We start from the raw sequence: 24,967 nt of genomic DNA, 5'->3' as shown, positions 1-24,967 counted from the left end.
GCAATGTCTGGAAGCTAATGGTCATGGCAGGGGGGCGGAGCCGGGACCAGAGCAGTAATCAGGAGCCAGGGCTGGAGGTGGGGCCAGGAGCGTAACCATAGTCAGGAGCTGTGGCTTGAGTAGAGCTGGGGACAGAGCAGGGCTGGGTGGCACTCCCTCCCTGCCCTCCGTGGGGCTGGCCCAGGCCCTGCTGTGATGCCCCCCTCCATGCCCCTAAAAAAATCACTGGAACAACACAGTAATCAACAACGCCTGAGTTAGGTGGCTAGGCATGGAGAGAGCCAGCTGACTAAGAATGAGATCCACAAAAGCCATCATGTTAAATGGGGAGTCACCTGAGCCTGAGCCAGCCAATGGGAGAGAGATAGGCATCTATTTCTGCTTCTGATCCACAGCCAGGAGCCCTTTTCCTGGAGTTAGGTGCCCAAATCATTTCTTGTAAGACTGAGTCAGGTGCCTGCCTCACTCCACAAAAAACACCATCACCACCTTATAATTCACCTGGGATGTGGGAGACACAGGCTCAATGCCTCCCCTCTGACTGAGGGAGGAAAAGTATTTGAACAGGAGTCTTCTACCTCTCAGGAGTATGTGCTAATCCAGGGGTGGGCAAACTCCGGCCCATGTGCCGCGTCCAACCCATCAGACCTCTTAATCTGGCCTTTGAGCTCCCACTGCTTCAGAGAGCTGCTTGAGGTAAGCACTGCCCGAAGCCTGCACCCCAACCCCGTCCTGTGCCGCAACCCCCTGCCCAGCCCCAATCCCCCTCCCGTCCTCTGTAACCCTTGGTCCCAGCCCAGAGCACCCTCCTGCATCCCAAACCCCTCATCCACCAGCTCCAACCCAGAGTCCGCACCCCCAGCCGGAGCTCTCACCCCCCCATGTGCCCCAATCCCCTGCCCCAGCCCTGATCCCTCTTCCACCCTCTAAACCCCATGATCCCAGCTTGAAGCACCCTCCTGCACCCCTAACTCCTCATCCCCAGTCCCACCCCAGAGCCACCCTCAGCTGAAGCTTTCATCCCCACACCCCAGCTCCCAGCCCGGAGCCCCATCCCTCACCCTGAATTTCTGCCCCCACCCCCAGAGCTCGTACCCCCAGCCCTCACTCCCTCCCGCACCCAACCCCCAATTTCGTGAGCATTCATGGCCCTCCGTACAATTTCCATACCTAGATGTGGCCCTCAGGCCAAAAAGTTTGCCCATCCCTGTGCTAACCACTAAACTATGGGATAATTTGTTCTGAGGTTCCTTCAATTGCTTCTGTTGAAACTGTTTCACTTGGATAAAGAATTAGAGAGCCATCAGCTTCTGGTAGACTGTAGTCCCCACATTAGCAACAAGGGGGTTAAAGAGAGTGACAGGCTTTCCACTGGTAATGAAAGGGTTAAGGAAAGCTTATGGTCACAGGTGACCTCTATCCTGCTACACCTTCAACCAATGTCAGGTGTGGAGAGGAAAGCTAGAAAGAGGAGAGCTCAGGGGCGGCTACAGGCACCAGCGCAGCAAGCACGTAACTGGGGCGGCAAGCCGCGGGGGGCGGCCTGCCAGTTGCTGTGAGGATGGCAGGCAGGCGGCTTTCAGTGGCGCGCTTGCAGGAGGTCTGCTGATCCGCAACTTCGGCGGCAATGATGCCGTTGGCACGGCACCGTCGGACCTCCCGCAGGCATGCTGCTGAATCTGCGTGACCAGCGGACCTCCCGCAGGCGTGCCGCTGAAGCCACGTGAACAGTGGACCGCCCGCAGGCGTGCTGCCAAAAGCCGCCTGCCTGCCATGCTTGGGGTGGCAAAAAACATAGAGCCACCCCTAGGAGCACTAGCATAGTTTGGGGCTGACTGGGAAGGATGGTAGAGCTCTGCTTCCTGGGGAGGAGAGAGAAGCCTGGTGAAAGCTCTGAAACACAGATTACTTGCCAGCTAGATCAGCCCTCTTAGAAGGGATGTAAGCCCCTGGGAGACTTGGCAGAAGCACCAACTGTTTTGGAGTCCAGCTCTTAATAGAAGGGTGGGGCCCTACTGAAGGTCTGTGGGATGACCCTGTTTTGGAGTTGTTTATTTTGTATCTTATTACATTTGCACCTCAGCACCCTGAAAGGGATAGGACTGAAACGTGCTTTGGCTGGAAGGCTGAACCTCATAGAGACAGAGACATATTTGTGGAGACCTGCAGCAGGGTGAATTGTGCCCTGAAAGGCTCCAAAGGGGGCTGGCCTGGCAACATGGTTATGGGGCCAGAGACAGTGAGATAACACCTGGATTATAAAGCTATGGCACCACCTGGGAGGTGGCAGACCCAGGGTCCAGTCCAGGTCCCCTGATCCACTGGGTCTTTTTAAATATCCAAAATGGAACAGTTTCCTCAGGAGACTGAGGTAGCCCCACATCAGACTATCCCATCATTCAATGGTTAGAGTGTTCTCCTGAGAGAGGGGAGACCCCTACTCAAATCCTTGCTCCCCATCAAGCAAGTAGGGGCAGTGTGCTGGGAGAGGAGCTGAGCCCTGATTAGGGGGCGGGGCTTCCCTGCTTAGGAGTCCTATAAAGGCAGGCAGCGGCATAGACAGCTGCAGCGGCACAGCAGCCAGCAAACAGAGCTGTAAACAGAGAAGTTTCAGTGGGAGTTTACAGGGGGAGGTTGCGGGGGAGACTTAAGAGACCTAAGCAGAGGAACTGACAGGCTAGTGAAGGGAGTGGGTGGCGGTCTGCCAGTGTTCTGGTGCCTGTTGGGGGTTTGTTTTGGTTTGTGTTTCTTGGACTAACAGGTTTTAGGTGGGAAGGCTATGACCGATAGAGAGGCAGCAGTGAAAGGCACAATGAGGATGACTGGATGTGGAAGCTGCGGCATGTACATGATCCTGGAGGGGGTACCTGAAAAGAGTTTCGTCTGCATGAAGTGCCGACTGATAGAGCTGATGGAAGAAAAGATCCGAGGACTGGAGATGCAGGAGGAAACTCTGGTTGAGTTTAGAAGGGGGTTCGAGCAGATGATGGAGCAAAGACATGAAGAGGCTGAAGGGATAAGCTCAGACTTGCAGGCAGGGGCTACTCCAGGCCCCAGCACACCAAGAGCATGCTTGGGCGGCATGCCGCGGTGGGCACTCTGCCGGTCGCCGGGAGGGCGGCAGGCGGCTCCGGTGGACCTCCCGCAGGCATCCCTGCGGCGGGTCCGCTGGTCCCGTGGCTTTGGTGGAGCATCCGCAGGCACGCCGGCGGGAGGTCCACCAGAGCCACGGGACCAGCGGACCCTCCACAGGCACGTCTGCAGGAGGTCCACCGGAGCCGCGGGACCGGCGACCGGCAGAGCGCCCCCCCCCAGCGTGCCGCTGTGCTTGTGGCGGCGAAATGGCTAGAGCCGCCCCTGCTTGCAGATGGAAGCAGGACCAAAGAATTCTGAGGGGAGACTTCTTGGTGAGGAAAGTGGACGGTGGAAGCATGTGACTAAGGGAACCAGGCAGAAGAAAAGACGGGCCAGTGAAGGAGAATTAGAGCTCAGGGACAGATTTGCGGAGTTGGAAAATGAAGAAGGGGCACAGCAGGTGGTCGTTGAAGGTGAGAGGGCAAGGAAGAAGAGAAGAGCAGCTAGTCCTACAGGAAGAGGGGAAGAGTCAATGGAGACAACACCAAATATGAGCCCCAGGAGGATACGGGATGGGTTGCGGAGGATTGCAAGGGTGAATAGGAATCAAGAGGACTTGCAGCCAGTGGGAGCAGGGGATAGACTGGAGAATCACACTGTCACCAGGAAAAGGCAGGTCTATGTGATTGGGGACTCCTTACTGAGAAGAATAGACAGGCCTGTAACTAGAGCTGATCTGGAGAACAGAAGGGTGTGCTGTCTGCCGGGTGCTAAGATACGGGATGTGGACCTGAGGCTGAAAAGGATCCTAACGGGAGCGGGAAAGAATCCGTTGATTGTCCTTCATGTGGGAACGAATGATACGGCTAGATTCTCACTGGAACGTATCAAGGGAGACTATGCCAGACTGGGGAAGACTCTTAAGGAAATCAAGGCTCAGGTGATCTTCAGTGGGATTCTGCATGTTCCTAGAGAAGGGTAACAAAGATGTGACAAGATTATGGCTATCAACACATGGCTCAGGCAGTGGTGCTATAAGGAGGGCTTTGGGATGTACGGCCACTGGGAAGCATTCATGGACAGAGGACTGTCCTCTCGGGATGGACTTCACCTGAGTAAGGAGGGAAATAGACTTCTAGGATGGAGGCTGGCACAACTGATTAAGAGAGCTTTAAACTAGGAATTTGGGGGAGATGGTTGGGAGATGTCCAGGTAATCTCCATGCCGGAATTTAACATTGAGAGGGAAGAAAACAAAGTAAGAAAGGATACAGCCTTGGGCAGAAGAATGGATATAAGGAGGAAGGCTAGTGTAGATACCAGTCTAACAGGTGATACTGGTGGTAGAATGTCTGTGCCTAACCGGGTAAAGAATGTCAGTGAAGCCAAACGGCAAAAATTAAGATGTCTGTACACTAATGTGAGGAGCCTAGGTAACAAAATGGAGGAACTAGAGCTACTGGTGCAGGAAGTGAAACTAGATATTATAGGGATAACAGAAACATGGTGGAATAGTAGTCATGACTGGAGTACAGGTATTGAAGGGTATGTGCTGTTTAGGAAAGACAGAAATAAAGGCAAAGGTGATGGAGTAGCATTGTATATCAATGATGAGGTAGACTGTAAAGAAATAACAAGGGATGGAATGGATAAGACAGAGTCTGTGTGGGCAAAAATCACATTGGGAAAGAAAGCTACTAGAGCCTCCCCTGAGATAGTGCTTGGGGTGTGCTACAGACTGCCGGGATCTGATTTGGATATGGATAGAGACCTCTTTAATGTTTTTAATGAAGTAAACACTAATGGGAATTGTGTGATCATGGGAGACTTTAACTTCCCAGATATAGACTGGAGGACAAGTGCTAGTAACAATAATAGGGCTCAGATTTTCCTGGATGTGATAGCTGATGGATTTCTTCACCAAGTAGTTGAAGAACCAACAAGAGGGGATGCCATTTTAGATTTAGTTTTGGTGAGTAGTGAGGACCTCATAGAAGAAATGGTTGTAGGGGACAACCTTGGTTCGAGTGATCATGAGCTAATTCAGTTCAAACTAGATGGAAGGATAAACAAAAATAGATCTGGGACTAGGGTTTTTTATTTCAAAAGGGCTAACTTTAAAGAATTAAGGAAATTAGTTAGGGAAGTGGATTGGACTGAAAAACTTGTGGATCTAAAGGCGGAGGAGGCCTGGAATTACTTCAAGTCAAAGTTGCAGAAACTATCAGAAGCCTGCCTCCCAAGAAAGGGGGAAAAAATCATAGGCAGGAGTTGTAGGCCAAGCTGGATGAGCAAGCATCTCAGAGAGGTGATTAGGAAAAAGCAGAAAACCTACAAGGAGTGGAAGATGGGAAGGATTAGCAAGGAAAGCTACCTTATTGATGTCAGATCATGTAGGGATAAAGTGAGAAAGGCCAAAAGCCATGTAGAGTTGGACCTTGCAAAGGGAATTAAAACCAATAGTAAAAGGTTCTATAGCCATATAAATAAGAAGAGAACAAAGAAAGAAGTGGGACCGCTAAACAATAAGGATGGAATGGAGGTTAAGGATAATCTAAGCATGGCCCAATAGCTAAACAAATACTTTACCTCAGTCTTTAATGAGGCAAATGAGGAGCTTAGGGATAATGGTAGGATGACAAATGGCAATGAGGATATGGAGGTAGATATTACCACATCCGAGGCAGAAGCCAAACTCGAACAGCTTAATGGGACAAAATCGGAGGGCCCAGATAATCTTCACCCAAGAATATTAAAGGAACTGGCACATGAAATTGCAAGCCCATTAGCAAGAATTTTTAATGAATCAGTAAACTCAGGGGTTGTACCATACGACTGGAGAATTGCTAACATAGTTCCTATTTTTAAGAAAGGGAAAAAAGGTGATCTGAGTAACTATAGGCCTGTTAGTTTGACATCTGTAGTATGTAAGGTCTTGGAAAAAATTTTGAAGGAGAAAATAGTTAAGGACATTGAGGTCAAAGGTAATTGGGACAAACTACAACATGGTTTTACAAAAGATAGATCGTGCCAAACCAACCTGATCTCCTTCTTTGAGAAGGTAACAGATTTTTTAGACAAAGGAAACGCAGTGGATCTAATTTACCTCAATTTCAGTAAGGCATTTGACACGGTTCCACATGGGGAATTATTAGTTAAATTGGAAAAGATGGGGATCAGTATGAAAATTGAAAGGTGGATAAGGAACTGGTTAAAGGGGAGACTACAACGGGTTGTACTGAAAGGTGAACTGTTAGGCTGGAAGGAGGTTACTAGTGGAGTTCCTCAGGGATCAGTTTTGGGCCCAATCTTATTTAACCTTTTTATTACTGACCTTGGAACAAAAAGCGGGAATATGCTAATAAAGTTTGTGGATGAAACAAAGCTGGGAGGTATTTCTAACACAGAGAAGGACTGGAATATCATACAGGAAGATCTGGATGACCTTGTAAACTGGAGTAATAGTAATAGGATGAAATTTAATAGTGAAAAGTGCAAGGTCATGCATTTAGGGATTAATAACAAGAATTTTAGTTATAAATTGGGGACACATCAGTTGGAAGTAACAGAGGAGGAGAAGGACCTCGGAGTATTGGTTGATCACAGGATGACTATGAGCCGCCAATGTGATATGGCCGTTAAAAAAGCTAATGCAGTTTTAGGCTGCATCAGGCGAGGTATTTCCAGCAAAGATAAGGAGGTGTTAGTACCGTTGTACAAGGCACTGGTGAGACCTCATCTGGAATACTGTGTGCAATTCTGGTCTCCCATGTTTAAGAAGGATGAATTCAAACTGGAACAGATTCAGAGATGGGCTACTAGGATGATCCGAGGAATGGAAAACCTGTCTTATGAAAGGAGACTCAAAGAGCTTGGCTTGTTTAGCCTAACCAAAAGAAGGTTGAGGGGGGGATATGATTGCTCTTTATAAATATATCAGAGGGATTAATATCAGGGAGGGAGAGGAATTATTTAAGCTTAGTACCAATGTGGACACAAGAACAAATGGATATAAACTGGACACTAGGAAGTTTAGACTTGAAATTAGACGAAGGTTTCTAACCATTAGAGGAGTGAAGTTCTGGAACAGCCTTCCAAGGGGAGTAGTGGGGGCAAAAGACATATCTGGCTTCAAGACTAAGCTTGATAAGTTTATGGAGGGGATGGTATGATGGGATAGCCTAATTTTGGCAATTAATTTAGCAATTGATCTTTGATTATCAGCAGGTAAGTATGCCCAGTGGTCTGTGATGGGATGTTAGATGGGTTGGGATCTGAGTTACTATAGAGAATTCTTTCCTGGGTGCTGGCTGGTGAGTCTTGCCCACATGCTCAGGGTTTGACTGATCGCCATATTTGGGGTCGGGAAGGAATTTTCCTCCAGGGCAGATTGGCAGAGGCCCTGGAGGTTTTTTGCCTTCCTCTGCAGCCTTGGGCACGGGTCACTTGCTGGAGGATTCTCTGCAGCTTGAGGTCTTCAAACCACAATTTGAGGACTTTAATAACTCAGACATAGGTTAGGGGTTTGTTATAGAAGTGGATGGGTGAGATTCTGTGGCCTGCATTGTGCAGGAGGTCAGACTAGATGATCATAATGGTCCCTTCTGACCTTAGAGTCTATGAGTGGGGGAATTAAACCTGGTGAGTTAACATCATAGGCTTTGGCTACACTTGTATTTCAAAGCACTGCCGCGGCAGCACTGCCGCGGCAGCGCTTTGAAGCGCTAAGTGTAGTCAAAGCGCCAGCGCTGGGAGAAAACTCTCCCAGCGCTGTCCGTACTCCACCTCCCTGTGGGGAATAACGGACAGCGCTGGGAGCACGGCTCCCAGCGCTGGGGCTTTGACTACACTGGCGCTTTGTAGCGCCGCAATTTGCAGCGCTGCACAGGGTGTGTTTTCACACCCTGCTGCAGCGCTGCAAATTTGTAAGTGTAGCCAAGCCCTCAGGTGAGTGGTCTAGCCACTTAGCTAAAAAGTATAAGGTTGGCACCATGACCACTTCCTCTGGCATCCAGATTTTGAACTGTACCTGGTCTGTTAAATAATCTTTGAGCACATCTATGGGATCAGGCCTCCATAGTGGGAAAGGCACTCCTCTACCTATTTTCCCCCTGTCTGTGGATCACAATGGAGTTTAGCAGTGTGCATGCACAGAGGCAGAAGAGCCTGGGGAACTTTTACAGTAGAAAATTTAGGTGGTGTCAGAGTCTAGAGGCCTACAGGTTTAGGCGGCAGCCAAGTGGGAGTTTTGTGGATCTCAGTCGTGCCTAAAACTGGGACTTGGGTGTCTATGTCTGGGTTTAGGAATCTAAGTGCCTTTGAGGATCTGGGCCTTCATTATTTAGCTGTGTAGATGAGCATCCCCAGCAAATCAAAGCCTCCCATAATTCTGGATAGTGGGAGATCCCACAGGGCTCTTTCCTATTTGATGAGATGGCTATAAGCCTGACCACTGGATACACTCTCCCACCAAGCATAAGATATCCCAGAAGTCCTACTTGGCTAGCACACTCAGAGAAGCTGCAGGTAGGTTTGCCATCACTATAACTTATATGCTGAAACCACTGTCCAGGGGGAGATACACCATCAGATGGGGCTGCTACTGTTAGGAGTACTGTGCGTGTGCATATGTCACAGCTGCAAGTTACAAATGTGCAGATGAACTGTTGTCAAGTCACAGAGGAATTATCTCGTGTGACAAGAGTAAGCTCTCCCTGTTTGTTTTAACTTCCTTGTTTATACCAGCAGCAATTTCTTCTGAGATGTCCATTCAAGTGAATGAAAAGACAAAATGTCCAGAAACGAAGTGAAGAAATGTATCAGATTTCCCCACGTTAAGCAATTAATAATGTTGACATTCAGGTGATCCTAGTTAGGTTTCCAACGTAACACTATAATGACAACCAAAGTAAAGTTCCTACGATTTATGGTCCTATTGCTTCACCCTGTCTGCAAATGCAACATAAGCATCACAGTTTATACTGTGAATATTATTTTTTTCATTATTTGTATTGTGGTAGTGTCTCTGAGCCCTGAACGGGACCCCTGTACTATGCACTAGAGAAAAGCAAGACTGCCCCTGCCCTGAAAAGCTTACAATCTAAGTATAAAATGAGAAATGACAGATGGCTACAATGTCCAGGGAAAGCATAAGGTAACGAGGTGATTATGAACAGCATAATAAGTAGACACAGCACACTGAGATTATCTTTTATGAGCATAAGGGCAGTGTTGCCAACAATCTCTATTTTAGTGCAAGTTTTGTGTGTGTTTGTTTGTTTTTAATGTTCCAGCTCCTGGAGCCAGGTAATTATATGAGAATCTTGGGCCTTTTTTTTTTTTAATGAAAGTTTCTGGTCCTCATGGTTGAAGAGAAAAGTTTGAAAACATGAACCATAATGGTGCAAAAACAAAAAAAACCTGAAGGCAAATAAACCCATATTATCAGACTTAAAAATTGTGAAATTTTGAGGCCTGACTCATGATTTCTTGAAACAAAGTGGGTGAGAATATCTCTTATTGGACCATCATGATTTCTTAACAATTGAGGCTGGAAATATTGCAGGGTTTAGAAATTGTCTTTTTTCAACACAAATTACAGAGATTAAGGAATATTTTATAAGTAAATGCTAAAATTATTGATCATGACATGAATCATGATTGCACATATGAAAATGGGGGCAATTTGGCACATACAGACTGGGCCTAATACTTCTTAGCCACACCAATGTAAATCTGGACTAATTGCACTGGAATCAATGGAGTTACACTGCTGTATAACCAGAGTAAGACCTTATCTACAATAGGGGAACGGGGAAAAAATTCTCACTGGTGCATCCAGAATTAGGAACAATGAGATCCCTAATGTATAGTAGAGTCTTGCAATGGCTGGTATTTTTAACACTAGATCTGTTCTGAGCAGGGTTAGATGACACAGTGTTTAAAATGGCAGTAGCCACAGAAGCTTCCTCTCCACTAGGGGTATGTGTACATGACAAAAAATGTCCCACATCAGTGAGTCTCAGAGTCCAGCTCAGCTGACTTGGGCTCATGCTCTGGGACTAAAAATAGCAGTGTAGACTTCTGGGCTTGGGCTGGAGTGCAGGCTTCAAAACCCGGGGGTTGGGTCTCAAAGTCCAGGCTCCAGCCTGAGCTCAAATGTCTACACTGTTATTTTTAACCCCATAGTGTAAACCCGAGTCAGTTGACCTGGGCTCTGAGACTTCTTGACATGTTTGCAGTGTAGATGTACTCTAGGGCTTCTATTTTTGTAACACTATTGTTAACTGGAAACTTTTGCCAAAAAAATCTTAACCTAGTCAATATATGTAGGAGCAAGATTGGATCTACTACGTTTTTTTGCAAATTAAGTTTTCTGTGAAGGCTAGTCACATGTCAAATATTCAAAATGGGTCTGAGCATTAAAAATGAATGTGTACGCACACACTCGCACAAGAAAATCAGTTAATACACAAATCAGTTAATACAGTATATCACAAATACACCTTGTGTCTGCAGTTAACTGAATTTCTATATGCAGTTAAATGGTTTACACAATAAATATATATTTGGTAAACAAATGCAAGTGCATATGCACACATGAAACTCAGCTACATTTTTTAAATGATGGAGGCTAGATGAATATCTTTTTTAGAGGATGGTATGGTGTCTCTGGAAGAGTTGCACTGTAACTAAACAGTGGAAGAAGTGGTTTCTGAAGATTGTACATTTAGAAAACTTTTTACTTTATTGGTGTGAGGTTTAATTTGGTCTCTGCACCCTCACACCAAGAAGTATCTGTCCTTGAATTAAAAGAAAACTGAAGTGATTGTTAATGACTATTCATCTTAATATTTATCTTAAGATCTTAGTTGAATTTTTTTTAAATGTATAAATACCTGTCACTGTTTTGACATTTCTGCACATGTGAAAAGTTCTATGGTCTCTCACTGAGAATTTCAGTTTCATTGTTTCTTCCCAATGAATCCACTCTGATATAGGCATCAACCAAACAAAACATTAAAGCAGGGGTCGGCAACCTTTCAGAAGTGATGTGCCGAGTCTTCATTTATTCACTCTGATTTAAGGTTTTGCGTGCCGGTAATACATTTTAACGTTTTTAGAAGGTCTCTTTCTAGAAGTCTATAATATATAACTAAACTATTGTTGTATGTAAAGTTAATAAGGTTTCAAAATGTTTAAGAAGCTTCATTTAAAATTAAATTAAAATGCAGAGCCCTCCGGACCGGTAGCCAGGATCCGGGCAGTGGGAGTGCCACTGAAAATCAGCTCGCGTGCCGCCTTCGGCACCTGTGCCATAGGTTGCCTACCCCTGCATTAAAGCATGTGTTTAACTTTAAGCATGTGAGTAATCCAAGTGATGCCAATGGGACTATTCATATTCTTAAAATTAAGCATATGCTTATGTGCTTTGCTGGATTAGGGCCATAGTTAATGAGATAAGTTGTTGGTTATTGCAGACACCTCTCAAAATCGGTATATAATTAATAAAAAAATAAGCACTTTCACCAGAGGAATGCATGCTAGAGGCTGGAGACTTTCATGCCTATCCAAGGTATGTTCCATTATTTACTGGAAAGTTTTTAGAAAATATATTGGTTGGGAGGTGAATACGAGATATAAAACCTTAATGTATAAAGCCCTAAATTATGTGGGTCCTGAAAGACTGCCCCTCTCCACAGGTGGTACCACAGTAGTCAACAATACTGGAGGTGCTTCCAGAGTATTTTCAGAAAGGGGCCCGTAGCTTCGGAACTTCCCCTCTTCCCTCTTTACAGTCTAAAACAGCTGACCTTCAATGTTCTCTTTAAGGCCTGTTTTCCTAATTGTTGGAGAATATGGAGAGTTGGAGAGATCATGGTTGCTTAAGAGGGTGAGATTTGCTAATTAATAATAATAATAATACCTAGCTCTTATATAGGATTTTTTACCAATAGATTTCACAGTGCATTACAAAGGAGATCAGTATTATTATTCACATTTTACAGATAGAGAAATTGAAGCATAGAGATGGAAAGTGACTTACCTAAGAGTAAGAAGACTCCAAAATTTTGTGGTGTTTTACTTTGTAATATTTTTTAATACACTTTAATGTATGTGTACTTAGGACAAGAACACATTTTTTTTAAAGGACACTTTAAAAGGCCTGTAGGCTAGCCAATCAAATATAGCTCAATTTGGAGCCCAGAAGTCATAATACTTGACAGCTATTTGGTGCTCAAATAAGTTGATTTTAGCTCAGTAACCAGTCCACCACTATCTACTGTGACAAAGTTCCTCCTCTACCTTGGTGAGTCCTGCACTTATTTGGCAGATTTGCTCACCTCAGTGATCTTCTCCACAGTCTGGGTCAACTTCTCCTGGGTCTGATCAGGAGTTGGGAGGTTTGGGTGGAACCCAGGCCCGCCCTCTACTCCGGGTTCCAGCCCAGGGCCCTGTGGATTGCAGCTGTCTATAGTACCTCCTGTAACAGCTGCATGACAGCTACAACTCCCTAGGCTACTTCCCCATGGCCTCCTCCAAACACCTTCTTTATCCTCACCACAGGACCTTCCTCCTGGTGTCTGATAACGCTTGTACTCCCACTCCCAGCACCTCTTGCTCCCAGCTCCTCTCACACACTTCCTCTCCTCTGACTCCCCTCTCCCTGACTGAAGTGAGCTCCTTTTTAAACCCAGGTGCTCTGATTAGCCTGCCTTGATTGGCTGCAGGTGTTCTAATCAGCCTGTCTGCCTTAATTGGTTCTAGCAGGTTCCTGATTACTCTAGTGCAGCCCCTGCTCTGGTCACTCAGGGAACAGAAAACTACTCATCCAGTGACTAGCATATTTGCCCTCTACCAGACTCCTGTACCCCACTGGCCTGGGTCTGTCACACTACATAATGAAAAGTAGTGCTTTAATTTTCATCCTGGCTGGCAATATCAGACAGGCCAAGGACTGAATAGACCTGGAGCCAGAAGTGCTTTTTTCCTTACAAGTGGTCTCTTTAAGGAACAGGATGAGGCATGTTGGTATCAGAGTAGGGGGAAGCTTATACTGAGGCTTCCTATGCTGTACTTGTTCTATGGCTATGTAAAGAACATCTAGGATGGAGGATCTAGCACTGTTGTTCCCCCAAATTTCCTTGGTTTTTGTGTGTGTGTGTGTGTTTTGTTTTGTTGTTTGTTTGTTTTTTAATTGTTCATATTGGGAAGCTTTGACTTTTATTTTGCTTGTTTTACTGGCACTTTTCAGAGTTTTGTGTGTTTAACTTATACAATGGAATTGTCAAGTACAACTGTTGGGGGAGTACAATGTACAGAATTTGTACTAAGCATTTATTTTTCTGAGTAGGAGACAGAATTGGGTAGGGGTGGTTAACATTGCTTATGGAGTTAGGTAATTATAGCAGTCGGGCATGAGGCCAGAGGATGGTGGTGGCAACCTATTGCCACATACTACTTAGGTTTAGGGAGTACTTCAGGTTATTTTTAAATTCACTAGCAGTCAGCCAGTGACCCCGTGAGTGAATGTAAGAATTTTAATGAAAATAGTCATTATTATTGTACCTTGTGTGTTACTATTTGTAATAAAAGTAAGTACATCACAGGTTGTATGTCAGGACTCTTACTGTTATATTTACAAAATGTGTAGAAAAGGAGGTTTGGCTGCAGAATTCCAACTGGAGTCAATGGGAAAAAGGCAGCTACAAGCAATACCCTGATTGGAAAATGTAGGGGCCATAGTAAAATACCTCATGGGATCTACTATAACGGTATTGACAACTGAGTTGAATTTGGAAAAAGGATTTCATTTGTTTGGACTTTGGAAAAGTCTTTATAGCTCCAATTGAGCAAACCATCCCTGATCAGTAAAGCCCTTAAGCATATGCTTATCTTTTTGGCTTCATTGTGCGTTAAAGTTAAGAAAGTTCGTAAATGCTCTCCTCTATAAGGCTTCAGCAAGCACCTAGTCATATGCTTGAGGCCTTAAAGAAATGTAATAATTATGCAGGGATGTTGTACAAATCTGAGTCTCTGACAAAAGGAGAAAAACACTTTTATCTTAAAAATACTATTACTTTTTTACTACATTTTTCAAAAGCCAATCATATAAAGGGACTGAAAAGTAGTAAAGCCAGCAACTTTTCTTAAAGTTTCTAGAGTCTCAAACTTTCTCTCATTGTTTTCCACCTTCTATTTTAGTAGATTATTACAAAAAATACTATCACAAAATGGGGCATACACTAGTATCTCATTTAAATTGGTGAATGCTATTAAAACTTATTTTATTTTAAATTGACTAATTTTTAAAGTAATATAGTTCTCCCTTAGATTAAAAAAATTTCTTGAATTTGTCATTCCAGTACGTAGTGACTGAGATGTATTTTACAGAGTGTAAATCTTTCACAGTTTTTGGTAAGGCATAGCTGCAAACAAAACACACACACACACACACACGCACATATGACACACACACAGACACAGAGACTTTGGAATTCAAATGAGCTGAATGTAATTTGTTGATACATGTTATCAATGATGTACTTTTTTGGTTTATTCAATAAAAAGATTTATTTAATAAAGCTGTCTTTCTCAGCTTTAAAACCGTTACTTAAAAGTACCTCAATTACTTTGGCATGGCTAAGACATCTTCTTTAAGTTTAAATACTTTTCCAAAATATTTACGATCAATATAATTGGATACTTTTTAGCTGTTACTTGAACAAACTAATTGTACAGTGCCTCCAAAAATATATATTATTTTGGTATGCCAAACTATGATATGTAAGCCTACAATAATGTTCTACTGTAACAGCTCATCATGAATTTAAATGCTGAAGCAGGCTGTTTTTTCAATAGATTTCCCTTCTCTAAGGGTCACATTCAAATCTTGCAAGGCTGCTAGATCTCAGGAACCACTAAAAGCATAAAAGTACCTCTTAATCATGTCCTTATCTCAAATGTCCTGTTTGTTCTTTACTCTTAAATAGATGAGCTGTTGGAAACTGAAAGCTGGCAGTATCAGAGGAGATAGGAAAGAAGCAACCTAAGAAACTAGTGGTTTTGAACCTCCAGAGGTAACAATATAGCTGTTGACCAGGTACTGCTAAATTGTAATAGAACAACCTCAAGGTACAGTAGTTTTTCATGAATGTGAGGGGAAAAATCCAGACCATCACTGTTCATATTAAACCCTTACTAGTTTGAAGTTAAAATCAATTTCTTTACAAAATTATTTTCCTTTCTTGAAGGTTTACACTGGTTTGTTATTTTAGGACTGCTCATGAGTTCTGAATTGCTGGCATTGGTATTTTTAATATAAAAACAAGACATTAAAACATTTATTTTCAAAAAACAAAACCAAGAATTACAATGGACTCTTAAAACAGGTAAGAAACCCCCCCCCCAGCAAGTTACAATTTTTACTTACTAACCTCAACATGGTCCTCTAAAGTTAATAAACAAACATAAAAAGCTAGCCTATTCCTACACCAGAAATATCAGAACATTTTCTTTTTAACTCCTGTTGTTATATATAGTCTACGCCCTCAAAAAAACAAAGATCCAAATTCTGAGATCCCAACTCAGGCAAAACTCTCATTAAAGTCAATGGGAGTTGTGCTTGAGTAGGGAGTGTAGAATTTAGCCCTAAGTTAAGAGAACATTAAGGCTAACCAGTTAAATATTTGGAAGTCAGGCAAAATCCACAGATCTGCACCATCAATGGCAATCTCCTATAGCATGGGACAAAACTGGTAGCAAGGAGAATAAATATTCTTCAGTGGATGAATCTGGGTGAATGAAGTTATATTCCTTACTTGTCAACATTTTATTAGTGCTTGATTTCCAAGATAACTTCTATAGTAGCAGTTGTGGAAGTTAACTCCAATTGGTGGGCTCTTAAACAGTTGGGTCATTGCTCCTCTGCCAGCAACTGCCAGATAAACTGCCACTAGGCTGAAGACTTGTGGACCTTCCAGCTAGGAAAAGGGACACTTTCAGGTGAGTAGCAATAAATATTCTTGTTAAAGTTTATGTAACACTTTTTCCATGGTAGGAAACCAATTTAAAATATGATTTTAAAAACAGGTTACTTAAATCCAGTTATGGTGGCTGTTGTTAAAACTGTTTTTCAATCTTGTTCTTGAGTCTCTAGCGTATCAGAAATGTTAGCACTGAGCTCAGGGACATGAACGCACTCTATTCTTCAAGCAGTTTTCCAGCACCACACTTCTTAAAAACTCTTGCAGTCCAATTCATATTTTTCACTGATGGAAGATGAAACTGTAACAGGTTCAGAGAAGGGCTACTAGGATGATCCGAGGAATGGAAAACCTGTCATATGAAAAGAGACTCAAAGAGCTTGGCTTGTTTAGCCTAACCAAAACAAAGCTGAGGAGATATGATTGCTCTCTATAAATATATCAGAGGAATAAATACCAGGGAGGTATTTAAGCTCAGTACCAATGTGGACACAAGAACAAATTAATATAAACTGGCTATCAGGAAGTTTACCCTTGAAATTAGATGAAGGTTTCTAATCATCAGAGGAGTGAAGTTCTGGAACAGCCTTCCCAGGGGAGTAGTGTGGGCAAAAGACATATCTGGCTTCAAGACTAAGTTTGATAAGTTTATGGAGGGGAGGGTATAATGGGATAGCCTAATTTTGGCAATTAATTTGTCTTTGACTACTAGTGGTAAATATGCCCAGTGGCTTGTGATGGGATGTTAGACGGGGTGGAATCTGAATTACTACAGAGAATTCTTCCCTGAGTGTCTGGCTGGTGAGTCTTGCCCACATGCTCAGGGTTTAGCTGATCGCCATATTTGGGGTTGGGAAGGAATTTTCTTCCAGGGCAGATTGGCAGAAGCCCTGAGGGGTTTTCGCTTTCCTCTGCAGCCTTGGGCATGGGTCACTTGCTGGAAGGTTCTCTGCACCTGAAGTCTTTAAACCATGATTTGAGGACTTCAATGGCTCAGACACAGGTTTGATACAGGAGTGGGTGGGTGAGAGTCTGTGGCCTGCATTGTGCAGGATGTCACACTAGATGATCATAATGGTCCCTTCTGACCTTAAAGTCTATGATTCTATGTTGTAAACAGTACGACAGTTAAAATATGAATACTTACCTTGTATTATCAACAGAATGGGCTCCCCATTGGCATTATTTGAAATCCACAATGAAAATAATAAGGCCCCGAAGCTCCAACAAGCTCTGTGCAGGCAACCCCCTGTGCCTCTGGAGTTTCTGGCAAGACTGAAGCCTTGTCTATACTACTGGGGTAAGTCGACCTAAGTTATGCTACTCCAGTTATGTGAATAACGTAACTGAAGTCAACATAGCTTAAGTCAACTTACAGCAGTGTCTACACTGCACTGTGTCGATGGGAGATGCTCTCCAGTTGACTTACCTTACTCTTCTGGGGGAGCTGGAGTACCGGAGTTGATGGGAGAGCGCTCTGCCATCAACTTAGCGGGTCTTCCTTAGATCCACTAAATCAACACCCGCTGCATTGATCACAGCGTGCCAATCTACCAGTAAGTGTAGACATGGACTAAGTATGCAGTGTGCCACATCCCATCCAGATTTAAACATGCCCCCGAGTTTCTTGTTGACCAATATGTACATCAAACATGGACTTGTAAATTTAATTCTACCTTTTTATAATTTCAACAGATAATATAGATGTTTGATTTTTAAGCATTTTTTACAATTTTTATTTAAATTTTCACAGTTGCAGGAAAATAAGGGGAAGGGTCAGACAATTATTTAATGACACAGATTCAAAAAGTTAAAGTTTTATAACTGTTAAAATACAAATTATCAAAATAAACAAAGTAAATATCCTAAAGTTAAACTTAAGCAGTACTTTTCTTACCTTGCTTATCTGTAAACTTCAATTATTATCAATGGAAATATTTTTTGTGTGTGCATGGAAATTGACTTTTACCAACATTTGCAGATTAAAAATTGAATCCTTCCAAGCCTAATCAAACACATGGCATGTCTACACGAAAAACTTAAGTCACCCTATATCAAGTCGATTTACAGCCACCGCAGTAATTACTGCCGTGCTTCATGTCCACACTACCCTTCTTCGGTCAGTGGTGCGCGTCCTCACCAAGAACACTTCCACCAACCTAAAAGGGGCAGTTTGGGGAGCTGCTCCACTCACAGCTCCCTGATGGGAACTGGGTGCTCTCCCCCACCCAGCCCCTGGCTCTCACCTCCAGCTCTTGCCTGCCCGCTCCCTGGGCTTGGTGCAGCTGGGCTCCCAGCAGGGAGCTGGGACCCCGGGAGTAGCCCAGCTTTGAGTGGGGAGCCTGGGCAGCAGCCCGGCTGGAGGTGGGGAAATGGGAGCATGCCTGAGCGACATGTATTATATGCCAGGGGAGGCTAAGCCTCTCCTAACCCAGGTCATGGCCCTGCCCATGCCCTGCCCTCACCCCCAAGACGGGGGGCGGGGGGGAGAGGGGTTGGTGCCAGCCAGTGCCTCAGCACTGGTGCCGGCCAACAGCCCGGGGCAGTTTGGCTGAGGCTCCTCCGGCTGTGGGGAAAAGGGGGGCTCAAATCAGGGGCAGGGCCTCAGGCAGAAGGGGCAGGGCCACGTGGCTGGAGAATGGGGTGCAGCCTGGCTAGGAGTGGGGAGTCTGGGCAGCGGCCGGGCTGAGAGCAGGGTGGAATTTCTTATCAATTTTCATGCTGGAGCCATGAAATAGGCAAAAAAGGCAGCCAACAATTGATGTAAGTAACACAGTGCCCACAGGGACACTGTGTTGCCCTAACTACACAAACACCAAGCTTGTTTCATATAGAGTGCACAAAATGTGCTTATGGCTATACTTTCATCTTGGCACATTAGATCAATAAAGTTTGAAATAGTGGTACAGGAAGGGTTGACCATCGGTTTGTAAATGCAGATGATCAAATGATTATATACCATGTCCACAGAACAGGTTGCAAAAGAGCCTTAAATAATTATTAGATGTGTAACCAAATAGGATGCATTAAGGATATAATACATCAGAAATATATAATACTCAGTGTACTACCAACAGAATCCTGTGGCACCTTATAGACTAACAGACATTTTGGAGCATGAGCTTTCGTGGGTGAATACCCACTTCGTCCCTACTTGTACTTGCATTCGACGAAGTGGGTATTCACCCACAAAAGCTCATGCTTCAAAATGTCTGTTAGTCTATAAGGTGCCACAGGATTCTTTGCTGCTTTTACAGATCCAGACTAACATGGCTACCCTTCTGATACTTACCAACAGAATGTGCATCACATAAAGTCTTATTAGCACTCAGCATTCAAATCTTCCACCCTGACCTTCATTCTAGATTTTATTAATTGGTTGTATTTGTTTGTGGCTGTTTTTTAGCTAATATGCTTCACTTGCTGCTTTTTTTTTTTTAAATCAGTCAGCAGATACTGATTCATATTGTAAGATCTTTTGTAACCCTCACGCATGTTAGCAGACTGGGGCAAGGTAATAAAGTTCAGTATTTCAACTCTTACATAAAGGATCTGTAGATCTTTCTGTGCAGAATTAGAAAATAGATCAATGCTTACCTGAACATGCATTTTGCTTGTGTATTTCTTTGCAATTTATATTGAAAGAAACATATTTTTTGCAAAATGTCTATTTTTTTATTGCACGTGTAACACCTCATCTCTTGTGCTGGACACCTTAGCTTTGTGCTGTATTTCTCCCTACTTGTACTGCAAACAAATCTGGTCTCTGGCCTTTTGTTTACCCAAGTAGTCTGTCTTTATGCCAATTTTAATTAGATGCACTTCAGGTTTTTTTATTGCTTAAAATTTTCATTTGGAAACTACAGTTTTAACAAGCTCTGCAAATATCCACTGTTCATTACGAAGTCAATTTTATTTCTTGCCACTAACCTTGCTTTTAATCTAGTTGTTATATACCAAAAGTCATTTGGTTTCCAATTAGTCCATCTGTTAACTTAAAAATTAGCTTACTAGGTAGACAAGGTGGGTGAGGTAATATCTTTTATTGGATCACTCTCCTAATACTCAATAATGCCATTTGATGGCTGGTTTCTTGCATAGAAAATATATTTTCCTACTCTTATTCTTCTATGGGACATGGTATTCTTAAAAGTTTAGAATGACTCTGTCTACCAGTTTACATGCTCTCCTTAGAAGAAGCTATTGTAGACCTTCAGTGCCTCTGGGGTTAGTAATGTAGAAAACTTCATCCTTTGATTTCTCTGCAATACAACTTGCTTTTAGGAAAATTTTCAAGTCCTACAATTTCCATTTCTCTCCCAGGTTCCCTTCTAGATTGAGTGATTCAGGAGTGTGTGTGTGAAAAATAAGTGATTTCTGTTTTTTATTGCACACTGTGCTAAGGTGTATGAATTGCTGCCTGACCTGCCTTTCATTTAATAAAAACTTTGCAATTCTCCACTGAGTAATGCTCTAATATAATGCTCATTGATACCAATTAAGCTTTTCTTTTTTTCTTTAATGGGAATTTGACCAGGCCTTCCAATCTGTCTCTTAGGACTTACAGGTGATTTGACAAGGGTGACCTCCTCCAAACTCATGGAGTCCTGCCACTGAAATTAAGGGGTCTACCATGTGAGTGCAAGGATTCACCTGCACACAGTCCATTACTGGCTTGAGACCAGCTGCCTTCAGAAGTTAATTATGGTGAAGAGTTAGCAAGTTCTTGAGGGGTGTGTAAGTTACTATAAGTGAGCCTACCTGTCAACTTTTTAAGAAGAAAATTAGAGCAAGCTGTAGCATCCAAGGAGAGTGCACCTAGAGTTTGGGTTATTGCCTGTTACCTGTCCAAAACCAAAAGGAATTGAATTCTTTTGTAGCTAGTAACAGACAAACTACTAATAAAACAGACTGAAAACGTTTATGAAGCAATCTTCCCATAAACTAACTTCCTATGCTGCTCTCCCTTGTCTCTTTCCTTTCCTAGTCTCCATTTTTCTTTGTAGATGCTGAAGCATCTTTTCTTGTTTCTTCCTGCTATCTGTATCTTTTTCCTTGAGGGTAATTTTTAACATTTCGTTTCCTCCAAACTTTTTTAGTTTGACCTACTTTAGGGGTCCTCTTCTCCCGCCCACCCCTTTCATTTCTCTACCATTCTCTTTCCATTCAACTTTCCTTCGTTTCGCTCTCTCCCATCCTGCAGGGCTACTAAGTGCCAGGTATGCACCAGGACTGTACGCAGAAACTGCAGTTCCTCTAGCAGGGGTGCCTGGATGCGGGCAGTCAAGTGCCCTCAGTCACCTTTCTCTCTGCTCCCTTAGCCGACTTCAGGAGGAGACGGCAGTGGTGGCTACTGCATCTGGCAAGGAAGGAGCAGGCCAAGAGCCCAAGTGAAGTGGGGGAAGCACAAGGTAGGCATGAGAGGATGAGGACTGAAAAGGGTGGAAAGACGTGGAAGGGGAAATCACTTGCATAATTGCATAAAGTTCGCATGTTGGCCAACATTTAACAGCGCTGGGCCGGCCTCCCCCCTCCCGTGTCTAACTGGAAACCGGCTGGTGGTCAGCCGGCCGCAGGGGGGCTGAGAGGGCTCCCAGCGCTGCCCCGTGCCAGCCCGATACTGCGGGGCAGCCCCGTCTCCCCCGGGCGAGCCCCTGTGGGTACGAGGGGGCGGTGCTGGGGGAGGGGTGCCGGGGCTCTGTCCCGCCTCGCTGGTTTGTCTTTACACCGCTCCAAGAGCAGGAGCTTCGTGGCCGTAGCGGGGCGGGGGCTGCGCCGCCCGGGCCCGTGGGGGGGGGGGGGGGAGGGAGGGCTCTTCTCTCAGGCGCTCCCCTCTGGGGGACCTGGCAGCCCCAGGCGCTACCTCCGTCCTGTGAGGGACGGGCTGGGGGTGCCCCGCCCCCGCGAGGGCTATTCCCAGCGCCGCACAAGCCGCCGCGCTGTTTCGCCCGGGCGGTCAGGCACCGCTGCCCCGCCCCCCGCTCCCGTTAGCACTCGGGGCAGCTCTCGCGGTGTTTGGCGGCCGCCATATTGTGTGACACTATTTTGATTTGGGAGCGCAGCGAGGGGGGGGGACGGGAGCGACGCGGAGCCGGAGCGGTTCCAGCTGAGGACGGGAGCGGCGCCCGCAGACACCCGCCCACCCCGAGCCTCCCGCTTCTCCCGCCCGCCCGCAGCGGCGGCGGCAGCTTGGACCTTCCCCCCCCCGGCGGCGGAGCAGCGGCGGGAGGCTGCGGGGCGGCTCTGAGGTGTCCCCCCTGCCGGGAGGTGGCGGCGCTGGTGGTGGCGGCGGCGGCGGGTGCCGTGGTGGGGGAGGAGGAGGGTAAGGCTGACCCCTCCGAGGCGGGCCTGGCGGCTGCTCCCCTCCCGGGGGCTGCTCGGCCCGCAGGCCTGAGAGGGGCAGGGGCTCCTCCCGGGCGAGCCCCTGGCCCGACTCCCCGGCCAGACATCAGCGGCCAGGGAAGCTGAGGCCTCTGCACGGGGTGGGGGGGGGGGTGTCGGTGGAGGGAGCAGCCCCCAGCGCAGTGTGCGAGACGGGCACTAAGCGGCCGCTCCGCCGGCCAGGGGGCTGCTGCCCGGCGGGGGAGCCGAGGAGGGATGGAAACTATTTCCCTTGGCGAGTCTGATGCTTTCCCTGAAGTGGAAGGGATTGGGTCGGTGAAGGGGTGGCCCTGCCCCGCCCCGCATCGGAGTGCGAAGGGGGTGTGAGCGTGGCTGTGCCAGTGTGCCCTGCCCCGCACCTAGGTGCGGGGGGTGAGGGAGACCTCGTCCTGCATCTCGCTGTAGAAATTGCCGCCTTCAACCAAAGAAGGAAACGAAGTAGCGTTCAGAAGAGCTTGGTTTGGTGTTGGGGGAGAGGATGATGTCAAATAGCTGACAGGTGTCTGTTTGCTGAGATATTTTGCTGTTTGGGTTTGTGTCCAGTGTCAGAGGTGTGATTTGCGTGTGTGGGGGGGTGCTCGTATGTGCTGTCTATATTGTCTTTGCAGGATTTGGCTTAAATTTCCATCTGTAGTATATGTGGGCTGTTGGTTTCCAGTTTTCAAGTTAGTTCAATTGTTGAGAAGACATTCTTAAAATCTTTCTAATAAGAGGAGTTTCTAACACAGTTACTTGAGACAGTTAATCTTTTGTCTTAGTATAGGATCCAAAAACACTATTGAGAGGTATCTAATATGGAGCTTCATTCACTGAAAGGCATCTAGTAACATTCTAAACAGTGAATCTGATTCAGATTGTAAACTCTTTGGAGGCAGGGACCACCATCTCATGCATTTTTACAGTGCCTAAGACATGACCGATGTCACTAGGTACTAATCGAATATTACTACTGGAAGTCCTAGCTGTGTTCTGTAGAACAGACTTAAGGTGTCAAATGCCCATTTTAGCCATTTTAGTAAAGTAGGTGGTAGCTTGAGGGTTGCCAGAAGCTGAAACTGGACAACAGGGGATGGATCACTTGATAATTACCTGTTCTGCTCATTCCCTCTGGGGCACCTGGCATTGGCCACTGTTGGAAGACTGGATATTGGGCTAGATGGATCATTGGTCTGACCCAGTATGGCTGTTTTTATGATAGACTACATAAAGTAATGTTGTCATTTCCAAACCTTGGCTTTGAAAAGAATATACTGTACACAGTTTTTAGCAAATTCAGTTTGCGGGTATATTTGGTATTGAATTAATAAATACAGAATTGCAATATTAGAGTGTGCTACGTCATGCTTTTGGATGTTGTATAAACTAAACTTAAGCCTCACCTGGGAATTGACTGTATTTTCAGCAATCAGGATCCAGGAACTAGTGTAGCTCAGTACACTAATCATTTGCAATCATTTGCTGAAATCAGCGTTAATCGCCCGCATAGACAAGGTCAAAAATCGTAATTTACCGGAGGAGCAAGTGTATTTCAGTGCTTTTATTTTTTTATCTGGATCACCTGTAGAATGCTTTGAATCTTGGGCTTGACAAATCCAGTCTCTTCTTATGTGCTACTGGCAAATGGGATGTTTCCCATGACGCACTACGCTTTTATGGAAATTGATGACATAGATCTAATCTTTCATTTAAAGAGTTGTTACCTTTGGTAACAACCAGTAAAGAGGTTAAGCTACTGCAGTACTGTCATCCCAAGTCTGCAGGGGGCCTAAACTGCAACAGAATGAAAACTGAGCTGCTTCTCCATTTTCTCTGTTAGGCATAGGATTCTGAGTAGCAGCAGTGAAAACTGACAAGAATTGGGCCAATCCCGTGCTGCTACTTCATGGGAGATCTATAAGTAGTAAAAGAAGCAGGCACTGAAGCTGTTGGGATGACTCAAAACAAAGGAGCCCCCTTCATCTCATAGCAGTCAGAAGCTTGGGTCATGCTAGAGCAGCAGAGAAACAGTCTGTCATACCAGTGAAGAGGGTGGAGGAAAGGGTAGTGTAGCAGAAACATTCCTCACACCAGCTTTTAAAGACACTATGGTGGAGCTGGGGGAACATGAAGAGAATAATGTTCTTCCTTTCCAGCAGCCAGATAAGTCAGAAGGAGGGTGAGGGGACTTGAAATTTACTACATCTACAATCTGGAGGTTGATATAAAAGATACAGTTTCTGAACCGGGTTGAGAGAGAGCACCCTGGTAGGAATCCCAGCACCCTATTCCTTTCCAGCTTAGTAGATAACTTGTACATTTTTCAAGACCCATTGAATTAAATTTATTTATTCAACAGATTATTCTTGGCTAATTTTTATATTTTATATGCTAAGAAGTTTAAAAAGCTTTTGGCAAACTACTTGTGTATGAGAATATAAGAATTCAAATCTCAAAACAAGGTTGCTTTTTACCCTGTTGAAAATTCTTCTCTGATATTATGAGCATTTATGGTTGGAAACATTGGAAGAAATAAGTCTGACAGGTATG

The 24,967-nt window shown here is 44.9% G+C and overlaps 1 protein-coding gene across 7 annotated transcripts in view; it reads left to right on the top strand.

Moving 5' to 3' along the window:
* Positions 1-16,062: 16,062 nt before the first annotated feature.
* Positions 16,063-24,967, top strand: part of TAB2 (TGF-beta activated kinase 1 (MAP3K7) binding protein 2) — a 150,265-nt gene continuing 141,360 nt past the window's right edge. The window contains exons 1-2 of one of the 7 annotated variants that reach the window (XM_039529734.1): positions 20,894-21,279; positions 21,382-21,471. The gene's annotated coding sequence lies outside the window, so the exon portion shown is untranslated. Of the gene's footprint in view, positions 16,080-20,885; positions 21,472-22,341; positions 22,383-22,771; positions 22,941-24,967 lie in introns of those variants that run through there. The other 6 variants (XM_039529737.1, XM_039529740.1, XM_039529741.1 and 3 more) reach the window with 6 other exon arrangements.

The sequence above is a fragment of the Mauremys reevesii genome, linkage group 3, assembly GCF_016161935.1.
Source record: "Mauremys reevesii isolate NIE-2019 linkage group 3, ASM1616193v1, whole genome shotgun sequence".
Taxonomy (NCBI): Eukaryota; Metazoa; Chordata; order Testudines; family Geoemydidae; genus Mauremys; species Mauremys reevesii.
The sequence above is the reverse complement of the archived record's forward strand: the minus strand, read 5'-3'. Positions and strand labels throughout refer to the sequence as shown.